The sequence below is a fragment of the Fundulus heteroclitus genome, chromosome 20 (genome assembly GCF_011125445.2).
Source record: "Fundulus heteroclitus isolate FHET01 chromosome 20, MU-UCD_Fhet_4.1, whole genome shotgun sequence".
Taxonomy (NCBI): Eukaryota; Metazoa; Chordata; class Actinopteri; order Cyprinodontiformes; family Fundulidae; genus Fundulus; species Fundulus heteroclitus.
The window spans coordinates 19,486,028-19,504,316 of record NC_046380.1 but is presented as its reverse complement, the minus strand read 5'-3'; the positions used below and the strand labels follow the sequence as shown (position 1 = coordinate 19,504,316).

General features: G+C 37.4%; 1 protein-coding gene across 1 annotated transcript in view; it reads right to left on the bottom strand.

Annotated features, from left to right (window-relative positions):
* Positions 1-18,289, bottom strand: part of LOC105920391 (testis-expressed protein 264) — a 52,203-nt gene that overhangs the window by 14,565 nt on the left and 19,349 nt on the right. The window lies entirely within an intron of this gene.

Below are 18,289 nucleotides of genomic sequence, written 5' to 3'. Positions count from 1 at the left end.
AGAAATACCAGAGATCGATTTAAACACTTTAAAAGCCTTTAAATTCTTACTTTTAATCAATTTCATACTTCCTTAGCAAATACAAAAGAAAAAATGAAACATAAAATCACATATTGTTAAACATAAACTCTGAAACAGAAGCAAAATCTAAATTGAAATGATACATAATATAAATTGAATTAAGATCAATTTAAATGTTTCATAGGATTCCCACAAACGTTGTGCAAATACGATTAAAGACAATAAAATGCATCCTATTTATAAGAAACGTTTAACTTTTGAATAAACTGTGCTCTCCTGACCATCTTCCCTAAAAACAAAATGCTCCGCTTGATCAGGCGGCACATGGAGGGATTCCCAAACCAGATGAGGGACGTCAGGTGAGTTTGACGGCCAGTCCTGACTTATGTCAACAAAAACAAAAGAATAAGGTGGTGCTTTTTTGGAAACTGTCATTTTGGTTTTTTTTGGTTTTGGTTTGTTGCATGTGACAATATAGCTATAGTATTTTATTTTTTTTATCAAACAACTATTCTTGAAAGTAGCATCAAATTAACTTAGCTAAAATTATAATATAAAAGCAACTGAAAAGGATGCAATGAACAAACCTGACAGGCATCTGAACATAAAACCTGCATCAATCAATGCAGATCTGCACATTAAAACTGTGTGAATTAATCAACAAGTTGTTACACATTGTTTTTTTTTTTTCTCTAATTGTGAGTATACATATTCAGTAGATGATTGCAGATCAATTTCATAATTTCTAAACAGTTTTTTTAAGGTTAGAAACAAAATCTGTAGTCTTAGCCTCTGTGTTTAACAGATAGGTTTGTCAATCTTTATCGCTCAACACAACCAGAGTTCTTGTGGCGTTGCTCTTTATTGGCCAACAGTTGTGAAAAGTTTCTTTTGGATGGATGGATGGATGGATGGATTGAATAATCAGATTCTGTTTATTTTTAGTTTTAAAATAACCCATAAGGAACCATCAATATTATTATGTTCAAAGTGTCAAACTTTTAATCTGTCTTTCATTCACTGGAATGGACGATTAAAATGGCTTAATCTGGTTCAGTAGTTTTAATGGCTGTAGAAATATGTAGAGGAGGTTTCTCTGAAGTCTAAGAGAGGTGTTTCAAAAAAAAAAAAAGCTAGAATCCATTCATTCACGGCTGTCTAACATGACGCAGCTCTCATGTTACCCCAAGTCCATTTGAACAGATTAGTTGATCAGTCCCTCGTGATGACTCCTCCCCCAGAATTTGATTTAGCTAATGATCAGAATTCGGATACTTCAAAACTAAGTCCCCATTAAGAAGGTCACAAGTGCTCTATTAAAGGATTTGACTGTTTGTGTGTACCAGACACATTGCTACATTTCTTTATTTTTAGTAAAGTTGTCCAAGATTCCAGTGTCCTCCATAGACAATGAAGGTAGGGCTGGGCATTACACCAAATGTATTCAATATATTGTGCTTTTTTACATTTGCAGTCTAAAGTGGCAATACTAGTACTATTCGAGTTTTTCAAGTATTTCTGTGGCAAGCATCAGAACAACTGAAAGCCCCGTTTCTCATAGCTCTCCTGAACACATCACATTTATTTTGGTTAATCAGTAACGGGTAGATATTAGTTGATCATTAAATAGATTATTGATTTTGTTTCAGTTGTTGTGGATTCTGATTATAATATTCAGTTGAATTAATCATTTTTATTATTAATACTTAATGAAATCAAATTCCTGAGGAATATACAGAATCTCCTGATTCTCTGTTTAGTATGTAACAGATATTGTGAAATAAAAGGAAATGGATTGATCCTCCTGATTGATTTGTGACAAATTGGACTGTGAACATTACTATATGCTTACACAGCTTGATGTAACACAGTGCCATTCACTAATGAAATCTTAAATTGGATTTATAATCTGCATGTGCCGCATCAACATAATAATACATCGCCTCCTCTCAGTCCTGTCTGATACAGGTGTGAGCCAAAGTGGCCTCCTCCATGATCCTTATGAGGGTAAAGAGCTCAGTCAGAGCTCCACAACAAAAAGCACACACTGCATCTCCTAAACTGAGGACTGACAACCTGCTGGCCATTTATTCCTGCAGCTCCACACGTACTACACTCTGAAGGAACACAGGGCGTGAACCTCATTCCGCTCTAGGGGAAATGTTTCTGCCAACCTGCCATCGTCTGTCCCATTAGACGGCAAGTTTTTCCCTCCCAGGGTCGCAAAACTCCAATAGCCAGGGTTAGGGTTCAGCCTGAAGCTGTTTGTCACCTTATTGAAACAGACCGTTTCAGTGCCACTGTCTCTAGAGAAATCATGTATCTTTTTTAAGTAGCTAAATAAACCTCAGATTGTGCCTTTACACTAATATGGGCGAATCTTACCAAATTAGCACATAGTAAAAATGTGATTTTAGGTTAAAAGTGACAATTGTATTCATATGTATTCAAGTTTTTATTTTTTTGGTAATTTTTATGATTATGGTGTACAGTTAATGAAAACACCAATTACATTCTCTCTGAAAATTAGAGTACTGCATAAGTACAATGGAAAAAGGGTATTAATACAGAAATGTCAGACTACTTAAAAGTATATCTATATGTGCAGTGCCCTCAGTTGTTCCTTCAGTCAATTGTAACCGAAACATTTTTATTTGTATCGTTTGATTTCATTAGCAACTAAAAAAATATGAGGAAAAGCTCTCTCAAGTACCTCAACTTCAATTTCTTCAAGCCATCACTGTGAATGTATTCCACAGTGTCACTCTATTTGTTTCAAACTACTCCTGGCCTTACCTCCCTCCCTATGTTTCATAAACATACTGTATGCTATGCTGTGGTTACATATGCACAGCCAAAACATTCTGGCTTAAACTGCTGCAATGCCAAAAACAACACATATGGTGGCTAACAAACACCACCTGCGTCTGTAATAATAATTATCATTAATATTTTAGCACAAGCACGAAAGAAGTTATCATTTCTCCATCTCTGCTCTCCCCAAGTTGAATATTTTGATAACTCTTTCTTGACAGTTCCTACGACTACAGTCTCAGCGCCTCCAGCTGCTGTTCCAGATTCAAGCAAGGTGGGAGAAATGGCAGCCAACGACACTTATATGGGGGAATACAGCAGACATCTGACAATCAGGTTTGTAGATTTGACAAACCAATGCAAGACAGGCTTTTAGAGAGAAGAGAGACGAAGTATGTCCAATCAACTCTCTTACCATCTGTCTCAACCCAATTATGGCAGCAGACGCAATCTCCCTCGCTGCTGTCAACAGGAACAATGCTGTCAGTTGCCGAAATTTCAACAGTATGAATTATTGGTGCCTTTTTCCGCTGAAATATGGGGACAGTCACGTTGACTTCCTCCATCATCCTGAGACTAAACACAGACTTATGAATAGATCTCCATGGATATATACAGACGTGTTTGCAAGAATAGATACAATCAATTATTGATCAGAAGTGAAAAGGAAATTTAAGAGAAAATAGCAAGCAATATATGGCTTTCTGTGGGGGAATTTACCTTGTCATGATGTTTATGAATGCAATCAGGTAAAACAGGCTAAACATAAGTCAGCACAGAAAGTAAAACATAATTATTTAAAAAGGAGTCATTCTATAACTGCAACGTCTACCCTGGATTACAAAGTGTAATCGTTTGGAATGCAGAGCAACGTGAAAATAAGGTTCAAAAGGAAGTGTCATGCTGGTCATTATCTGGGGGAAAAATTACCTTGGAAAAAATTTGAGTAAAGCTGAGTGATTCATACTTACATCTATTTTAATAACCAAATAGAACTAGATCTAGATTTACTAGAAATCAGTCACAATTCAGATTGATTAATAGTTTAAAAAAATATAGACAGAAGCTGCACCAGAGCAAATGTCATTTTCATTATCGTCAAAACAAAAAAGCTCCGCGGTAGAAAATAAGCCAATTAATGCCCCTGACATTTTCATGTTAGCGAAGCAAAACATTAGCTGAAGGATAATCAATTCTGTATAGACATATTGAAAAAAATACAAATACTGTGTTCGTGCAGTTTCAGCCTGGTGTCTAAAATAAGATCTTTGTTTATTGGTAAATACAAGATGATAAAGATTTCGTTTTTGACATCTAACAGCTTCACAGGTCCAACAGTTTCTACTCGCTTATATAAATAATGTTACATTTTACTAGACAACAGAGCAGATAATATATTTATAAACATGATAAAAAGTTAAAGTTATATGGTACACTAAATGCTATGGTAAGGCAAAAAAAAAGCAACTATTCTGGCAGCAATGACTGTGCAAATAGCATATAAACTGTAAAAATGAGCATTTAAACAATATATATAATTATATAATTGAAACGTTAATTTATTGAAGTCACTGAACTCCAAAAGTAAAACTCATAAAGATTCATTGTTACATAATACGATAATAATTCTAATTAATTTGGCTTACAGCTAAAGAAAAACCTTCTTAGAAAGAAATTTGACCAATAAAAAAGGATTTATAATATAGAACTGATGTCTTATTCAAATATATTTCTATGTTCTGTGCAGTATATGCACTTAATACTTAATCGGGCTTCTTTTGCATGAATTAATGCGTGTGCCGCAGCATAGAGGCCACCAGCCTGTGATTCTGCTGAGGGGTAATGGAAGCCAAGTTTGCTTTAAAGCCTTTAGCTTCAGCTCGCCTGTGTTGTTGGCTCTGGTGTCGCTCATCTTCCTCTCAATAATAGTCCACAGGTCAAGTGTAGTTTGGTTCAGGCGAGATTGCTGGCCAATTAAGCAAAGTTAAACCCTGCCCATTCAAGCAAGTATCAGTACTTTCGGCAGTGTGGGCAGGTGCCAGGTCCTGCAGGAAAATGAAATCAGCATCTCCATAAAGCTTCTCACCAGGGACACATAAAGTGTTTGAAAGTGGAGACTGTGGGCACCTTACTCTGGACTTCATGCGACTTGGATTCTGGGCCTTTCCATTCTTCTTTCAGACTCTGAGATCTTCCAAATGAAAACCAAAATCGACTTTAATCTGAATGCGTTGGATGACCAAACAGCAGTGTAGTCCTTGTTGTCCTAAATTCAGGTAAGACACTTATGATGTTGTCTCTGGAAGAGAAGTGGCTTTATAAAAGGACTGTGACAGTTGTAGTCCATGCCCTTGAAATGTCTGTGTGGCAGCTCTTGAGGCATTGATTCCAACTACAGTCTACACCTCCTGAATTATCCTCAAACTATTGAATAGGCTTTGCTTTGCAATTCTGTGGGGCGACTGTGGCTCAATGGGTAGATTAGTTTTCTTACAATTGGAAGGTTGTGGGTTTGATTCTAGATTCTCCCTGTTGCATATCAGTGTGTCCCTGGGCAAGGCACTTAACCCCAAGTTGCCAACAGATCCGCGCGTCGGCGTATAAATGTGAGTGTGTAGTGAGTGTGACTGAGTGAATGTGGCTATAGTATAATGCGCTTTGAGTGAGCACTATATAAGTTCAGTCCATTTACAGTTGCTTGAGTACCTTTTACTGCCATACTTTTTCCTTCCACTCAACTTTCCATTAACATGCTAGGATTCAGCATTCGGAAAGGCCGGCTTCTTTGGAAATGATCATTTGTAACTCGCTGTCCTAGAGTGGAGTGTCAGTTTAATATAATACCTTTCTCATAACAGAACCTTTCTTTATGCAAAGAATGCTGTACTACTCTTATATAATACACAGTTTTAGAGAAGCTGAATTGTAGGTGTTTAGTAGTCGTAAGCAATAATCATCTAAATTAACTGCAAATATCTCCCTCTATGTTTAATGAATGAGTTTCACTTTTTCAGTAGATTTATGAAAATCAATTTAGTTTTCTGTGATTTATATTATATTCTAATGTAATGAAATGCACCTGCATTTAAAGTGAAACGCAAGTAATGACTGAGCAACGACTCTGAGTCAAACTGAAAGGGTGAGAAAGAAAATTAATTTAGACATTCGATCCTTGACGTGCTTTTAAATTAAGATGTCTCTTGTTACCTTGAAGTAATCCTCTCCAGCAACGCATTGCTTTCCCTCTTGGTCGTGTGATGAATTTTTAACAACGTTATGAATCTAAGAATCTGCAGATGGTGTGTTGGCCTTTATGATTTTAGTGTCATGACAGATCAACACAGAAGTGGCAGGTGAGACAACTTTCCATATATTTCACCATCTTTACTTAAATGCATAGTTATTTTAAAATAGGCTTTTTTTTTTTATAAGACGAGTGGTTGCCGACATGAAAATAAGCCAAAATATGTATTTTTAAAAGCCTGAGAACTTATATTAAGGATAATGTGGTTTTTAAGTTTCCCATTCACCCATTCAGATAGCTACGCAGTAACTGCATAAACTGAATTATCAATGTGTAAAAGACCACAATTAAGCAAGATACTACAGCCTTTTGAAATTTGTATTGTTATTGTTGAGAGCACTTTTGCTTTGGTTGTGCATCCCTGCATGCACCCCACAGCTTTTATGTCACTGGCAGGGGAGTAAAACAAAAGACTGACCCACTAGCTCTAACTATACAATGAGGTCAGTTTCTCTGCATCTTAAATAGAATCCTTGAAGGAAAAGACAGGCGGTTAATATTAGAGCTTATAATTGCGTAGAGGATTGTGCTAGGTGTTTTTTATTATTTTTTGTTTGATTTTCTTCTTTCACCCTCCCAGCAGTATGATGACCTCAGGGCCCAGGAGGGCCCTTCTGGCAGTCCACAGTAACAGGGTCAATTAAAGGTGTGTGTGTGTGTTTTTCCCTGGCAGCACAGGAAAGGCTATTTGGACAGAGAAAAATCAGCTCTTTAATTTCTCTGGCACGAAAACATGATTGTGTTTTAGCCTCATTACAAGTCCAGGCACAGGAAATGACATATCAACACCTTTCTTTTATTATCAACTATTTGTAACAGACCATTTAAAATATAAGTCAGTTGTGTGCACATGGTCTGAGCACAGTGCATCATTATTGATAACAAGCATGTCACAAAACCAAGTTATTTAAACTGTTATAAACTAAAAGCTTGTTGCAAACTTTCCCAGTCTTATAAATTCTTGGGATAAACTTTTAAGCCAAATAAATGCACTATAATAAATCACAGACACAAAGATGTATGTGTCACTTGGACAGAGCTAACCAGATACTACAACGATAAAAAATTATTATTAATTGCTACTGCTTACTGTAGAAAGATCTTTGCTCAGTAAAATACCACTGTAAATTTAATGAAAAATCTATTATTCTGATTCCAAAGACAGCAAAATAACCATTTAGTAGCACCTAGGCACCAAATGGATTACAGGTAAATACAATTATTACTAGTAGTAAAGTCCTACATTTTGTTGCTAGACGATCCCAAAAGAGAAGTTTGAAACAAAAACAGACTGGGAGAGGATACATTCAGTGGAATTCTGCTTAGATATCCCAAATGCAGCACACAAACAGGGTACAACTTTAGTTAGCACTAAGGTCTTAATGATTTGGTCTTCAGCAGCTCCTAAAATGATTGATTAAATTGAATCGCTAGTAACCAATACCACATAACAATGATTCCAACATGTTCTTACTGAATAAATTAGGTCAATTAGGCCCATTCCCACTGCAGGCAAATGTGGCCCAAATCTGATTTTTGCAGGTCAAATGACCAGGTCATGTGATGATCAGTCACTCATATCACCTGCTCAGCTACATCCCGCCTGCAATCAGCATTCACCGGTTCCACCAGTTTCCAAAAGGCTGTAGAATCTTTGCATATGCTTAATTGTGGTCTTTTACACATTGATAATTCAGTTTATGCAGTTACTGTGTAACTATCTGAGAAGTGCAACAATTTGGGTAGATGTGGGAGAAACCCTGTGAAAAGGGAGCTTAAATGTCAGTCAAATTTCAATCAGCGTAACAGCCTAATTACAGCTTAATTTTCATAACTGACAGCGCCAACACACCAAAATGTGCTGGCCAGAACCCTGAACGGGCCAGTAAATCAAGAGCTTTCATTTTTGGCTCAGCTCCTTCTTTACCACAACAGGTGATTGAAGTCTAGGGGCGGCCCTGGTGGAGTCCAACCCACTTTGGCAGCACCCATGACATGGTTTTGCAAAGACCAGATTCCAATTTAGAGCATCCCCGGCACACTGCATAACCACATCACACCTCACAAAAGGCCTCTGGCAACACAGTCTTTAGCCTTATCCACATCTACAAACACAAACTACCTTGGTAACTATACTGTAAACATACAGCCCACTGTTCCATCAGCAGGATGAAGTAGACATTTTTTTTTTTAATAATTAGAGTAGGCTTTCTCTGGGAGGTTAAGTGGTGAGTGCAGTGGTTGCAACACATTCTACAGTCCCATTTTGGTATATTCCCCCATACCCACCCAAATCCCTCTCAACCCAGATCTTTGCCTATAGGTAATCAAATACGTTTTAGTCTGCAGTTTCAGGACTCCCTAGAAAAAAAAAAGAGTTTTAAGACATCCTTCTTCAGACTGATGGTTTCCATCAGCCCTGGTGTCCACAATCCAGTCCTGTGTTGCCACCACAATAAGCATCAAAGACTTTCAGGTCAGAGCTTCCTTACACCAAATCTGCAATGGGGGTTCGGAACATGGTTCATTCATCTTCCATACGCCCAACTTCCACCAACATAAGAAAATATCTCCCAGCAGTGAGTTAAAAACCTCCTGAACATTGTCTTTCACCAATCCTAGTTCACTCCCAGCAGTCATCTGGCTTTCCCGGATCTATCTGCCAGCACCCCTTGCCACTGGATCAAACTTCAGTTGACAACTCTACCCATCAATTTACCTGAGTTTCTGAGGCATAACACCTCAGATCAAATTATATTACAACAACATTGTTCATCAGTCTTTGCCCCAATGTGGCCCAGTAGCAAGTAACACTATCAATTTGTGCTCAGACTTGGTATTTGTTATGGGGATTCTGTAACTAGCAGATGAATCCAATAACAACTGCTTGGATTTAGCCAAACTATGTCAGAATAAAGTTACAACCACACGAGGTGCTGTTATGAGCTGACATGCCATTTCTGTGGAGAAGAGTTAGCATCTCTTACAAGTGATCACAGAAATGTTTCAATGGCTCATAGTTCATATCCCCTATGCTCTTCATAGGGGATTAAAAACTATTAGAGAATGTGAACACTGTTCATATTTCTTGACATGTACTGAGACTCCACAAAGGGAATATATTTGTCTCAATTTTGAGAGCAGTTGGCATTTCAGGTTCACTCTGGTCACATCTCCAGAGGCATGTTTGAGTTCAGATAACTGTTGATACTGTTCAGTGGAAATGCAGACATACATCAGGTTTAGCTTAAGAAATGCTTGCAGCATAGAAAGAACTTCAGCGACTGTACATAACAGAGCAAACATGAGATAACTTGCTTCTAAAGTTTGAAGTTAAGAAGACCTCAAATGTTATTAAAAAAAATCGCTTTATGGTCGATATTACCAGCAGCCTTCAATAGCTGTGGGGAATTGAGAATCTCTTTATAGATAACACAACTATGTGCTGCTCCTCCCATCCAAAGGACACTGCAATTTTTCTGAACAAAGAGCAGCAGAAATTGGAAAATGAAACTGACCGGTTTACACAGACACATGAAAACAGGATCCAATCTCACCGGCAAGTTATTGTTAGATTCTGGGGGGGTGGTTTTAATAAAAGTAACTTACAGACATTTCTACAATAAGAGATGGAATTGATTTAAAATGTCCACGGTTCTCCATTTTCATTTAATTATTCCAAAGTGTTGTCCTATATGGCTCTAAGCATATTTGAAGTTGATGGTATTGAAAAATAATTACAAGGGAGGATGATGTAATGTTACAAGTGGCTTTTCAGGTTACACTTTTACAGCAGCTTTTCTCAATATGAATCTAGTTGTCAAGAATTGCCAGACTTAAGCTGAGCAAAGGGGCAAAGATCAGGCAAACACAATATGCAGCTGATTTTAAAAGGTTTTCAAACCTTCCTAGATTATTGTGCTCCTGGTTTTGGGTGAATTAAATTATCATTTTGTTTATGAATCTACATGCACAAATGTTTGCTTTTGCTGTTGTTTTTTTGCATTTCTCACTAAATTTCCACTGTGTGATGTGAGTCATGCACATTGACAAGGGGATTCCGCAAGAGGAGCCATAGACGAGCTCTCAATTGAACATTTATCAGGTTTCAGTAGTGTTGCTTCATCAGACAGCAAATTGTCAAAGGGTCTGTGCAACCTCTTTCAGCTGGTTGCCGACTCACATCAAAATATGAAAAGGACAACTCAAGAACCAACTCCTGTCTCAGCTCTATGGCCTCATAAAATGCTTTACTGTCATGGTAGAAGGTCACCAAGACATCATCATAGGGCCGATCCTGGAAAGTGATTTCTGTCAAGCCACTTCACCTACCCACCCTCACTGGCTAACTGCTGTAAGGGTAAGGTAAGTTTATTAATATAGCACTTTTCAGTAATAAGACATTAAAAGGGCTGTACAAAAACTGTATGACTTCTTCCGTTCTGTGAGGCATTAAAAAGGACTTAGTTTTAGACTGCAGTGTGCCAAGCAGACTTCTAGAAGCAGAAATACTCTCCTATTATTGCTCTGCTTTGAGATGGAGATGGATAATCTGTAAAATTAAGAAGTGTTGTTAAAAACATCTTAAGCCAGAGTAAATACAAAATGCTCTTTTCAAATGATGGGTCAATGGATTAAGGCACTAGTTAAATCATGAAATAACTATGGTTAATCGCATTATTTGGAAAGTTAATTTCAGTTTCACATTAGGCCTGATTATAGCCAGACTTATCAAATCAATAAATCTCCTTAATATAACCTGTAAATTAAAACATCTCAAAAAGTAACCCATCTTAATCAGATTTAAAGCCAGTTTGTTCAACATTTTGAAAAAGATGAGAAACAAAGTAATTGACATCTATCAGTCTGAGAAAGGCAAAAAGGTTACTTCTAAAGAGGTTCTAGTGAACCACCTTAAAAGCCATCTATTATCCACAAATGAAGAACTAAGTGTACATGCTTTCTGTCCATCAGTGGATTTTGTAAACTCAACTGTGGAAACAACTCCAATCTATTCTAAATGACTTTCTATTAGGTGATCTAAACTAAGGTACCCCCTTCTTTCGTGTGGCATGTTCAACAACACCAAGAGTTTGTGGCATGACTTTTAAAGAAATGGATGCAACATCATGTTGGATTTTGCTCTCAACACTGAAATAGCTGAATTCCTTCTGCTATTTCTTCCCAAGCAACACTTTCCCGTCTGTGGTCTTTGTGAAGCTGCCAGACACATGCATACAGAGCTGATCCTGGCAAACCTACAACATCTTGTTGTTTGCAGAATAACAAACATTTCATTTGGCATGAGATTGAACAATGCTTTTTGAGTTGTTTTCTTTGAACATGATCCCATTCAAAGTTGCAGTCGCTTTGCTAGAGGATGACAATAAATATCACAAACTTTTAAGAGTTTTGTCTTAGGACATTATACATGGATCTTACATGACAGTGATATGTATACAAATATATTTAAAAATAAGTAACACCTTTTAATTTTTTATGAGTTGACTAATATAACATTAACTCAGTTAAACTTCTGGAATAGTATTCTGGTCAGTTAAATAGTAGAGGGGATTGTTAAGCCATTTTGGAGTTAATTAAATTAACGACAGGTGTAACAAAGGGGCAACAAAACAGGAATTGTTTTGCAGGTGAAGGCCACAGGCATTTTTTCTCTTTCATTTTTTGGATGGCTTTCAGTAGTTTGCGTTTGACCAGGATCAGTGTCACTACTGATAGAATGAGGCGATACCCTACAGACCCCACAGAGGTTGCACAGGCACACCAACTCCACCAGGATGGCACATTAATGTGTGCCATTGCCAGGGGGTTTGCTGGGCACCATATCAAGAGCATGGAGGAGATTTCAGGAGACGGGGAGTTACCCCAGGATAGCTGGACAGTGCTGTCAGAGGTCTTTAACCTATCAGCAGGACTGGTATCTGCTACTTTGTGCAAGAAGGAACAGGAAGAGTACTGCCAGAGGCATAAAAAGTGACCTCCAGAGAGCCACCGGCATGAATGTTTCTGACCAAACCGTTAGAAACAGACTTCACGAGGGTGGCCTGGGGGCCTGGCGTCCTGTGGTAGGTCCTGTGCTCCGTGCCTGGCACTGTGGAGTTTGACTGGCATTCACTAGAGAACACTGGACTTGGCAGGTTCAGCACTGGCACCCTGTTCTTTTCACAGCTGAGAGCAGGTTCTCTCTGAGCTGATGTGACTGACAAGAAAGGGTCTGTAGAAGCTGCAGTAAATGTTATGTTGCCTGCATCATTGTTCAATATGATCAGCTTGGTGGTGGTGGTTCAGTGTTAGTCTGGGGAGGCACATCCATAGAGTGTAGCTCAGACCTGTACAAGATACACAATGGCATCCTGACTGCCTTTTGGTATTGGGATAAAAACCTTAGACCAATTGTTACATCATTCGGTCCTGGGTTCCTCCTGATGCATGATAATGCCCAGACTCATGTGGAAAGAATATGGCCATAGTCCCCGGAGGATGAAGGACCTAATAACATTGACTGGCCTCCACGTTCCCCTGACCTAAATCTAATAGAACATCTCTGGAGCATCATGTTGAGGCCCTTTCAGCGCTATACCTCAGACCGTCTGGGAACTCAGTGATGTTCTGGTCAGGGTCAGAGAAGACATGCCCCAGGAACACATCCATGATCTCATAGAATAGCCGCCTGCATCAGTTTTCCAGTTCCACTTTCTTGGTCTGGTCAGATTAAACCCACTGTGGGTTAAAAAGATTCCTTTTCATCAAATGATGTGGTGTTCTTTTGTTATTAACACATTAATCATTCCATTTCTTCTGAGATCTGATGTGCTCTTAAAGTGTTGCTTTAATTACACACACACACACACACTTCACACCACACATTAACATGACAGTACAGTACACACACACACAGAGAGAGAGAGCGAGAGAGAGAGATAGAGAGATGGACAAGAGAGAGGTACACGACAGGAGGACAGTAGAACACCACAGGAGATAGAGATAGAGAGAGAGAAGAGATCCACAGTTTAGAGAGAGATACAACATAGATGAATATAGCAGATGATATACACATATATGATATATACACATATATATATATTATATAGATACACACATTATTATAATATATATATATCTACACAATATATATATATATATATATATATATATTATATATTATATATATATATATATATATATACACGCACACATACACAAGCACGCACACACACAGACACACATATGTGTGTGTGTCTTTACAGCTTATAACTCATGATAGTTTAATGCACAGCAAAAATGTCACTCAAACAAGTTACAGAATTCACTGTAACTCCACATCTCAGGATTATTTTAATTTCAAATCCTTCCCCTGCCATTGTTGCCTCAGGTTATGTCAAAGGCAATTCATCATGTGGATATCTCGGGAGAATCTAGAGGTCTTACACAACCTTTCTTTAATATACAGTCCTTTCAGATTTATTGGCATTTTCAAATCCCAATAGCAGAATTTGCTGTATCTTCAGGAAGACAAATCAGTCAGTCAATTAAGCAAAACTGGAAAGTTTTTCTACAAAGTTCTTTAAACAGCAAAACATTTTTCTTATACAGAACACAACATGGAGTTAAAAAATTCTTAACCCAAATCACATTATTTATTATATTCCAAAGACTATATGGCACTGGTAAAGAGGTAATAACAGCTAAGTTTTAACAGTTTATGATGTTATCCAGACACTGACCAAGAGATCTTGGGAAAAAAAAGGATAAAAGAAAGAAATATGGTCGATGTACATTGTGAGGAAAAAGGACTTCAATCAATGACACAAAAGAGTTGCAGGATGGGCTCGAGGTGCCTAGAGAGGAAGTTTAGTTATCATGGTAAGCACATAAGTAAGACAGCCTCCAAGGACAAAGGGCAAGAGATGCATCAAAATTGAAAGAGCCATGAGAGTCAACAGCACAACAGACTGCACTGGGAATGTTTTCCAAGGGAACCAAAGTAAATCTCTTTAGAAATGCTTTGGTCTAGTTTGAATGTAATATCTAAAAAAATATCCCAAAAAGAAAAACCTGTACCGACTGTAAAAACATTTTTTACCTGAGTTGTTTTGGCTGCTTCTAATCAAAGAATGATGATCTCAGATGATTAGCAAGTGCAATATATGACAAATATATGATGCGGTAGGAGTCAATTAGATTTTTGGCAATTCCATTATTGTTCCAATTATTAGTGAAAACAATACACTATAAATTATTAAATGTTTTTTCTTTTAACTAATCCATGACAGTAAGGTTGAGGGGGAAGGTCATCCTTCATTATCTGCTATCAGTGTGCTCAGGGCAAATAGAAACACAGCAAAGGCAAAGTGGAGAGAGGAAAAAGATGGAAGAAATGTCAGCAAGACTCCAAAATGTGTGGAAGCGTTTCACAGAAAAAACGAGAAAGAGGTGAATGTGTATTTTGCAAATTAGAGCTTCCCTTCCAGGGCATCTTTCAAAACACAAGCACCCAGAAACTCTTAATAGGTACGATTTAATCATTTGGAAGCATTTCACAGGAAAAACAAAAAATAGGTGAATGTATATTTTGTAAATTATGTTAGTGTTCATTCTTAATTGTTCAATGGTATGGGCTGAGGCCTGTCACACAGAAACTTATCTTAAAGACATAAAGTCTGTCATGTTAGTGTAAGCTAATCAAGGGAAATAGCCTACTTTGGCCTCACTGGCAAAATAATAAATCTTCTTCACTCCTGCAATTTTTACTTCCACCAATTGTCTCTTCTCAGCGGCTGGGGGTAATGCATCAAAGAGAAGATCCAGGTTGACCCCTGAGCGAGTCAGCATACTCATGTTCCTGCACTGCAATCTGAAATTTGGAACCAATTTTTTGAAAATGGTTCAAACAGTTTCTCTTAAAATAAACCTTTTTTTATTCAGTTTGAAGAAGGATTTTTTAGGCTGACTCCAATTGCTAAGAAAGATGTAAATTACATTTAAGGGGTCCCAAAAATGTCTAAAGTATTATTCTGAAAGAGATTAGAAAAATGTACTTGTTTTGAATTAGTTGCCTTACACTGTTTTTTTTTAATCTGTTTAAATACGTAATATACAGCCGAGGAGGCACTGCGATGAAAGTGCATGCATTCAGCTGGAAAACAGAATGAGTAATTATGTGACATTTAACGGTTTCATGTTGTTAAGAGGGAAGGGTAAGCTTGGCGAGACACTAGTCCATCAGAGGCACATGTCCTTGCCTCCTCTCACTGCTCACTTTGTCTTTATTTATTTTTCAACTTTATGCCAAACTGTTAATCCACTAATATTAGTGCTATTAGCTCACCAGTTTGCTTTGTTCGCTGCTTTTTTTTTTTTTTTTTTCAAATGTCAAGCAGCAGAATGACAAGTGATTCTCCAACAGTAGAGCAGTCTGCTCAGAGTCTGATAGCTCCGCATAAAGAACAGAATTAGGGAACACGGTATCTCTACAACCCAATTACAGCCTTCGTTTCATTTCATAAAAGTGAAGGAAAACAATGGTTGAAAGAGTCTGAAGCAGGATAAGAAACAGTAGTCGCTGCCAGGAGGAACAATCCAGGTGTCAGTCAAGCAGTGACAGTCTTTGCAAAAATGTATTCAACCTTGACAAATGACCAAGCCCTGTCTGAAGTCACTGAGCAGAACAGAGCAGTTAAGGCTTAAGTCCCCCTTCTTTTATCTTTCCCATTTTCTTTATTTCATTCACTAAGGGTCCTAAAACCCCACACCTTGGTGAGATGCCCCCACCCAGTTGTCGGACTCATACTTGAACGGTTTAAAATTGCTTCTTGAATTACTTTTTAGAAAATCCCTCAAGAGGACACTAAGCAAATTTATTTAATTTGCATATCTACTTCAATAAAGGACGCAGACAAAGAATAGATGTGTGTGTGTATGTGTGTGTTCTTGTACTTGCAGCTGAGCGAGAACATTTTTGCTCATTTTACTACTAAAGTTAGGACTTAGATGTAATGTGAGGACCTTTTTTGGTCCTCACCTTTTTTCGGGGCTAGGATGGGGGTGGGTTTAGTACTAAGGTGTCAATTAGGTTAGGGTGAGGGTTAAAGGGTTAGGTTTAGACTCAGGATTAGGCCATAGAAAGGTTTGAAAAGGAATAAAAGTCAAGGCACGGTCCTCACTTTGTATTTTAAACAAGGATGTGCGTGTGTGTGTGTTTTATGTCTGCTATTTTCTATAGCAGAGCCATAATCACAGATGGTGTTGAAAGTATTTTCATTTAAAAAGAATGTTGCCCCAACAGAGCAACATATTTCACAATCTGTGAAAGATGTTTGGATGTCCCTTTGGTGAATCATCCAAAATCCCAGAACTCTCAGCTCTTAATGCCAAAGAATAGTTGCAGTCGAAACTTTACATCTAGTCATTATCAGAATTGATGTTATATTCATTTTAGTCCATTAACTTGAACAGAGTGGAATGATTACACAACATCAAACTTCAGTGATTATTAAAAACAATAAATTAGTTAAGTTTAAATTTCTGCAGCTTGCTAAGAGACATTTATGAAAATATCAATGGGCGTTATGTACTGCATAAAGCTGAGTCTGTATTTACCTGTATGTAATTCTGACCCGATGTGGATTAAAGGAAAACCCACAAAATAAATCCAAGCTTGTGGAGTCCATTAATAATTATTATGAGGAAAAAAATTGTTCAAATAAATCATCAAACACACAAAGGTAGTCTAATATTCATGCCAAGGATAAGTAAACTTTTAAAGGAAGTATATATCCAGGTATGTCCTTGTAGTCTTCTTATTTTAACCAATTTTCATGTGACATCTGATCAGTCATACTTAATTTTTGAAAACAGATTGAGATGTTATGTGCGTACAGCTGCCAGCAGCTCTAAAGACGCCAGATGTGAACTATAAGCTCAGTTTTTTGTAATTTCTATTTAGTCAGTACAGCTTGATCGTGTTGTTTATTTAGGAAACAGCTCTAGTTGTTTTCTTTGACATATGCGTCCACATTTCAAGCGAGTGAAACCTTTTACAACCCCTAGTAACAGACTCATAGCATCAACACAGACTGCATATGTCCTTTAAGTTTTGCTCCATTTGCCGCTCCTTAATGAACTGATAGGTCGGCCACAGGCACGAAAACTGTTTGTCACAAATCTAAAAATAACCGAGCCTCCAAAAATGCAGTCACACCCCGCTGCCTGATCTTAATTCAGAGCGACGGAGCAACAGTGAATAAAGTTTAAATCAGATCAATCATATGTAGATGTGACATTTAGCACCAACAGTAGATTCCCAGCTGCTGCTGGATTAAAGTCATGTTTGAACATTTAACAGGCAGGACCTCCTGAGGGAAGAGTTGGCTTGCAGGGTCGTGATACAACACAATTGAATAGAAAGAGGCCCATTGAAATGTTATGTTAATGTGAATAATTTGTTAAAAATGAATCCATATACAGTACAAGGGATGCTGATTTAATAAAACTGTCTCAAGTCAAAATAAATCAAATTTTCTTATACCGAATCAAACTTTAAAAGAAATGTATAACTGCGGAAATGTAAAGAAATGGATAGCTGTATGGCAGCAAAGATTGATTTTAGGTTTAGAGAAAACAAGAAAGTAGCAAGACTGTTCAACCACATTTAGGTGTTGGTTTAAGAAAAAAACAATTCTACTACTATAACACATATAATACAACTTCACAACATTTTCATAAATGAAAGAAAACCTGCCTTTATCCTGTCGCAGCACTGGCCGGATGAGTTAGAATAGTCATCGTTTAAAATACAAATAATGCATAGGAACAGAATTAGATATAGTTGATCATAGCTGTAAAAGTTTAAATCAAAACTATATAGCTTTTTTTAAACTGAAAGCCATCTATTATTGTCTTCATGGCATTGTCTCCGTTTTGGTTTTCTCCCCTTGCCCCACTTAGTATCACCGTTTTATTACTACACAAGATTCTAAATTGTGTATAAATGTATGTAGAAGCCATAAATAAGTTAAGGTAATTTGACAGATGTTTATTTGTTTGTGTTTAGAAATGATCTAGTTTTCTTATTATTTAATTATCAACATATAGGTCAGCAGAAGGTTTTATAGCCGCTGTTTGAGTGCC